Raw genomic sequence first — 6063 nt, 5'->3', positions numbered from 1 at the left:
CAAGCCTGCCCAAGGATCTATGCCAAGGACCTGTGCTCATAACACAGGGGAGGCTGCCCTCTGGTGGTATCTTTTAGAATTGCAAGTATCTTGAGTCAAAGTCAGGGTGAGGTGCCCAGGTCCAGGAGGCTGGCCCAGCAGGGTTTGGGACAACCAGAAGGAAAAGGAGACCCAAGTTCCAGAGCACAGGTCCCAGCCCCACGGGGACTTTTCATGTTCCCTCTGTTACTCACAACCCCACCCACCACCGACAGGGACTGGACAGGGCTGTGCCTGTAGGCACTCCTGGGGAAGACATGGGGTGATACATGACTGATGAGTCCCAGGTCGCCTCTGCCCTCCATTTCCCTCCTTTGACTAGTGGGCCCAGGTACCCCAGGGCCTGGGGGGGCAGTGGGGATGGGTTAAGGTATGCTGGCCACCAGGATAGCCGTGGGCACTGAGGGTGCAGGAGCTGTCATCTAGTTTAGAAGTCAGTAGCAGAGTTGAGACTTGAACCTGTATCTCTTAGTCCCCAGATCAGCCATCTGGATACCCCCTACTCATGTTCAGCCCTAACAGTAGCAGGTGTAGGACAAAAGGCTCTAGAATATACTGTATGCTTCAATATTTGGAAGCTACAAATGAAACTCCACCATGATCCAGCCCCCTGCATATCCTAGTCTGCAGTCCACTCCCAGGCGAGCCCCTGCCAGGCCAGTCCTAGGGCCACTGTCATCTGAGGTGGGGCAGACCCAAGCCTCCTGAGGTGGGGCTGGCTCTCACACTTTCACCCCATCTCACTTTTCAGCCTGGGACTTCCAGGCCATTCAAGACCCCTCCCTAAACTTTGTTCTGGAACAGGAAAGCACAGGGGAACTGGGCTGCCTAGATGTGCTCCTTGGTGATCTGGGGCAGCCAACTTCAAGGGAAAACACTTTTTCTGGTTTCCCAAGGGCAGAGGGACACACACACACATACATTCACTACTCTTGGCCTAGCGTTCTCTCCCTGAGCACCCCAAGAACCATCCATGAAGATGTGGTTGAGTCTTGGGCAGCACCGAGTGGTTTGGAATCTGGATGGTGGAAACCAAGGAGAAACTGAGGCAGCCTGGGCTGGAGCTGAGGTGGAAGAGCTGAGGCTGGAATAGGTGTGGGAGCGCTGAGCAGCCTGAATGCCCAGAGAAACAGTGGGAAGAGCTGCCCCAGGGAACCACTTGCTCCACTGTCAAGCAACTTCTGTCCCACCCAGGGCCCCTCTTGTTGAAGTGAGTGAAAACTACATTAAAACATGGCACAAATCCTAAGTATTCTATTGATGATTTTTTTCACAAAAGCGCCCAGATTGAGACATAGAACAAGGTCAGCGCCACGGTGCCCCCTGCCTGTCCACCCCCAGGCCCTGTCTTTCAGGATAACCTCTGTATCATACACTAGTTTTGCCTGTTTTGGAACCTCATATAAATGGAGTCACCCCAGAATGCAATCCTGCATCCCCTTCTTTTGCTCAATATTATATCTATGAGATATGTCCATACCGTGGGGTACTAGTAATTTGCTCATTTCTTTGCAGTACAGGCCTCTGGAATATGCACGTACCCAGATGTTCTTATCCATTCCACTGCTAGGGGTTACTGGATGGTTTCTAATCTGGGGCTACTGTCCCCAGTGCCACTATGGATAATATTGTAGCTGTCTTTTAGAGCAGGGACATATTTTGTTCTGTTAGGTATATACCTGGGGGTGTATTTAGCCTGAATGCTCAAGAAACAGAGCCTGAGGCAAAAGTTTAAGTGGTACTTCTTATTAGGGGGTTGAGAAAGGGGAAAGTGGGGAGCAGAGAAGGCAAGAAAGCCAACAGGAGGATGAGTTTCTGAGCTGACCACCGCTTGTACCAAAAGCATCTGATGGCTGGGTCTGTGGGACCCTCTCCCGAGGGGCTTATTGTGAACGGGGCTCCTGGCGGTGTAGCTGGGGTGAGGACAGGGAAGAATTTATCCACTGACACTGTCAAAGGATGTAAGTTCAAAGGTATAAATCCCCTGCATTGTAACCATGCGTGAACATGGTTCCAAGTTCATATGGTCTGGGAGTCCCATGTCATCTCATACCTTGGATAGCAGTTAAGCCCCAGGAGGTGATGGAGGCTACCTGTGGGTTTTGCATGAAGTGAGAGGAAATAGCCAAAACCCTAACATCAAGATGAGGTTAGAGGAGCTGAGCTAGCCCCAAACAGGTGTCTGATACAGAAGGGAGATGCTGGCTGGGCCACGGGCATTTAGAGAGACTGCCAGATAATTTTCCAGACTGGTAGTACCTGTGCACACTCCTCCTGCAGAGGACAAGAGTTGGGGCCCTGCCAACACTGGGTGTTTCATTTTAAGCATTGTAGTCGTGTGCAGTCGTGTCCTGCTCTGGGTTTAATTGCATTTCCTTGATGACTCATGATGAGCACCTTTATTACCTATGAGGGCATCCTCGGGTGACACACCTGTTTACAATCCTTTCCTGTTGATTTGTAGTATTTTCATATTTTTAGATACAGATCCTCTTTCAGATGTGTGTATTGAAATAGCTTCTCTCACATGTGGCTTACTTTTCTCTGTCGTCTTTTGATTAACACAAGTTTCTCATTTTAAAGATTTATTTCTTCATGCACACAAAAACTGGGGTACAGGCCAGAGGTGGGGGGGTGAGAGGATTCACCAGAGAGAGTGGGGAGCACAACAGGCAGATCTACTGAAATACACTGCTGAGGGGAGCAGCGAGCCAGACAGCAGCTGGAACCTCCAAACAAGCTCTCAAGTGTCTCTTTTTAATGTCCAGCTTGTCACTTTTTTTCTCAGTAGTACCTTTTGTGTCCTGTTTAAGAAAATGTGTCTATTCTCTCTCTCGAGTCTCCTCCTAACACTTCATTGTTTTACCTTTCACGCGCACATTTCACCCGAACACCCACCTGGGATTGGTTTTAGGGGATGGTAGGGATAAAGTCTTTTGTTATTTATTTAAATACAGGAACTCCGTCGATCCAGCACCATTTTATAAAAAAACCAAAACAAAACAAAACAAAAAACCTGAGTCCTTTCTCCACTGCTCTGAGTGTCAGCTTTGCAGTGATAAGCGTGGATGGGTCTGTTTCGCATTTAGTCCCACGGGCTGATGTATACCATTGCACAAACACACACTATCTTCCTAATTGTGGCCTGAATCTTCCGACTTTGTTCTTCTTCAGATTCATTTTAGCAACAGCGCGTCAAATTCCACAAAAAAAAAAAAAAAAAGAAAAGAAAAACAATCAAGCCAACAACAACAAAATCCTCTGGGACTTGGAGATTGAATTGAATTTATAGATCAATTTGGAGAAAACCAACAGCCTAAATTCCAATCCTTGAACAGAATGTATTCCTCAATTAATTTATATTTATAATTTCTCTGAGTGATGTTTTATTGTTTTCTCTATGGAAATTATACAGGTCATTCATTAAATTTATTCTTAGGTATCTGATTTCTGTGCTGTTGTAAATTCCCTTTTCTAATTGTTTCTGGCATATAGAAATACAATTAGTTTTTCTATATTGAACTTGTATCTAGTGACTGCTAAATTAACTTATCAGTCTTAAGTTTGCCTATAAAATTGTGGGGGGGTCTCCCTGTGGGCACAAGGGGTTAAGACACAACCTATGAAGCTGTCTGCAGCCACTGCAGCATGAGTTTGATCCCCAGCCAGGGAGCTACCCACATGGCACAGCAGACCTCTCCTGGCTCGCCTGCTGCTCCCCTCAGCAGTGTTTTCGGTCCCTCTGCCTGTTCTGCTCCCCACTCTGTCTCTGGCGAATCCTCTCACCACCCACACCTCTGGCCGGTACTCCAGTTCTCGTATGCATAAATAAATAAATCTTCAGAAAAAAAGTTGTGTGTGTGGCGAGGGGGAGGGTTTGTCTCCAATCATGTCATGTCGTCATACCTTTTAGCTTCTTTTCAGATTGGCTTCTTTCTCTTAGAGCCAAACATTTACATTTTCTCCATGTCTAGTCTTGCCTGTAGTTCATTTCTTTTAGTGCTGAATGTTACTACACCTTGTGACTGTACCACAGCTTACTTACCTATTTCCTATTGAAGGCCATGTGGGTTGCTTCCAAATTTGAGCAATAATGAACAAACCTGCTATTAACAGCCAAGTGCATTTTGTGTGGATATCCGTTTTCACTGCCTTTGGGTAAAAACCAAGGCATGCCATCCTGGGTCACATGGTAGAAGTACTGACGTTTTGTAAGAAACTCCCAAACCGTCTTCCCAAGTGGCTGTTTTGCATCCCCACCGGCACTGAATGAGAATTCCCATTGCTCCACACCCTGCCAGCATTTGGTGCTGTCAATGTTCCTGCTTCTGGTCACCCAAAATGTCTTTTTTCTTCTTTTTCTTGCCTTACTGCACTGACTGGGGCCTCCACCAGCGTGCTGTGTAGGATTGAAAGTGCTGACAGTCCACCTCATTTCCAGTCTCAGTGGGAAAGCATTGGTTGTTTCTGGAAGGTTTTCGTTTGGTTTGGGGTTTTTTGTTTGTTTCTCGGAGAATTTGATTTGTGTAGAAATCTACCAGATTCAAAGAGTTCTCTCCTATTGCTAATTTGCCGGGAGTTTTTCTTGGTTGGTGCAAGGATTGTCTTCTGGAAAGTTCCTATCGCTTTCATTTTTTTCTCTCTGTTAATGCGGGGAATTGTACTGATTGAAGTTTTGGATAGTGAATGGCTCTTTCCACCCTTTGTTCCCACTGGACTTTGCAGGTTCTAGGTCAAGTCCACTAAAATGAGCTCCTGAGCTGCGGTCCTGGACAACAATCTCCACACGGCATCCTGTGCAGGGCCCTAGAGTCACCCCTTCTCAGCTAACACATGGTCCACATTTCAGACCCAGGAGAGGCTCACCCTTGGAAAGCCACAGGCTCTGAGCCAGCGAGGCCCTGGGTGCAGGCGCCCCGGCTGGTCCCTCACGCAGCAGACCCTAGCGTTGCGAGGCCCACTGGGTGGGAAGAGTCAAACTAGCAGGTCAAACTAGCCTCCGCCCACATCCCAGAGGAGCAAGAGTCTGCAGGGCTCGCGCAGCCTCGCCCCCCACCCCAAGCGCGAGGTTCCTTTAAGACAGCCGGTGCAGCGCGTCTCTGGGGCGGGAGGCGACTGGCGCCAAGAATGCGGGGCTCCGACGGGAGCGCGAGGGATGAGGTTTCACCGGGTAGCCTCCCCCCCCACGTGCCCCCAGCACTTCTGCCCAGGGTCTTGCGGCTCCTACCTCCAGGTCCCCGCCCCCTGCTTCAAAGCTGCCTCCTGGCCCGCCAGGCTCCATGCACCGCCACGCCCGCACCTGGATGCCCCTCTTGGCGCCCAGGATCCGACTTCAGTTCCAGCCCCACTCCAGGCGCGCCCCGCTACCGTCGGACCCCGGCGCTCCCCAGACACCCGCCGGCCCCGAGGCCGCAGAGGGGGCGGAGGACCCGGCGCCCCGAGCCGCCTCATCCACATGCAGAGGACGGCGCGGCGCGGCGGCCGCCAGGAAGGGACAAAGGCTGTTCCGCCGCCGGCCCGCACCGTGCCAGGCTCGCCCCGCCCGCCGCCCTGGTGGCCCCCGACGCGGCCCCCCTGTGTCTCCTCCGCGGGCCTGGTCTGCACAACCCAGACGGCTTCTGGGAAGCGGCAGCCTCCCTCGGGCCCAGCAGGCCAGCCTCCTCCTGCAACCTCAGGAGCCCCAGCCTTTCCCGTGTCTCCTGGCAGTTGAGGGGACCCGTCTCCTTGATCCCGCCAGACTGCACGGGGGAACCTCGCGGAGACCCGCGTTCCAGTTCACTGAGGCCCGACTCTGACCAATGGTCGGGGTCTGCAGATGCACCGTGCCCTAGGCAGCTAGACAGAGGGGAGAGAAGGGGACTTAGGGCAGAACCCCTTCCAGCGCTCCCACAGATGTCGGGGCCCCTCTGCATGAGAGGTGGGAACCCCAGAGTCGCCCTCCCCCGCTCCTGTCTCGCCAGACTTTTGATGATGTGCCTGTGCAGGTCGCTGCAGGGCCTGCCTCACACCCTGCCATCGGCTTCT

This window comes from Talpa occidentalis, unplaced genomic scaffold, assembly GCF_014898055.3.
Source record: "Talpa occidentalis isolate TD23 unplaced genomic scaffold, MPIMG_talOcc4v2.1 talOcc4.17, whole genome shotgun sequence".
In the NCBI taxonomy this organism is placed as follows: domain Eukaryota; kingdom Metazoa; phylum Chordata; class Mammalia; order Eulipotyphla; family Talpidae; genus Talpa; species Talpa occidentalis.
The sequence above is the reverse complement of the archived record's forward strand: the minus strand, read 5'-3'. Positions refer to the sequence as shown.